General features: G+C 39.7%; 1 non-coding gene across 1 annotated transcript; it reads left to right on the top strand.

The window, feature by feature from the left end:
• The first annotated feature begins 145 nt into the window (after positions 1–145).
• Positions 146–228, top strand: Trnal-uaa. The gene has a single exon. It is a non-coding gene; the product is annotated as a tRNA-Leu (tRNA).
• Positions 229–795: the final 567 nt, after the last annotated feature.

Here is a 795-nt window from a genome sequence, read left to right as displayed (position 1 = left end):
TACTGTGAGAACTGCCATCCTAAGCCACCATCACTAAAACATGGTTCTGACATATTTTTTAATACTTTTTTTTTTTCACGGGTAGGCTCGTTGTAAATTTATTTGAAACCTGACCATCACAAAGCGGGCGCGTGTGTAAGAGAGCACCCGGGTGGCCGAGTGGTTAAGGCGTTGGATTTAAGTTCCCATGGACGTATGTCCGCATGGGTTCGAACCCCATCCCTGGTATAAATCTTTTACCTTAATTTTATGTTTAGTTTGACATGAGTAACTATATGCTAATTTTAGACAAGAAATATATAGGCCTACAGTTCACCCTCCAATTCGAGACCACCTTTGGGACCCGAAAATCATTGGGGTGGTCTCAGGGTTATTCTCCAATTAGAGGGCTATCTTTGTGTTTAAAAGTTTGAAGATTTTTACTGGGTCTTCGGAAAAGTGGTTTCAAATCAGGGACGTATCCAGGGGGGGGGAGCCGTGGGAGCCGCGGCTCCCCCCCTCCCCCCCCCTTTGTACACAGTGTTAAAATTTTAAAGCTTATTCTTGAGCCAATACAAATTCTTTCCTGGGATCACTTACAATAAACACTTCTAAACATGTAAGTATGCATCAGTATACGTTATACATAGGCCTAATAGAACACATAAGCCTAAGCGTGATTTAAAAAAATCTTAAATCCATAAATCTCAGGCCAGGTCTTTAATATAGAAATGCGATACTGTGGTTCAAATTCGTTTTTATCCTTTTGCAAGTTTCTTTAAATGTTTGTTTAATAATACTACTACTAATAGTAAT

This window comes from Anneissia japonica, unplaced genomic scaffold (assembly GCF_011630105.1).
Source record: "Anneissia japonica isolate Jap-2015-1 unplaced genomic scaffold, ASM1163010v1 scaffold79480_len795_cov72, whole genome shotgun sequence".
Taxonomy (NCBI): Eukaryota; Metazoa; Echinodermata; class Crinoidea; order Comatulida; family Comatulidae; genus Anneissia; species Anneissia japonica.
Note: the sequence above shows the minus strand (reverse complement) of the source record. Positions and strands in the feature narration are given on the sequence as shown.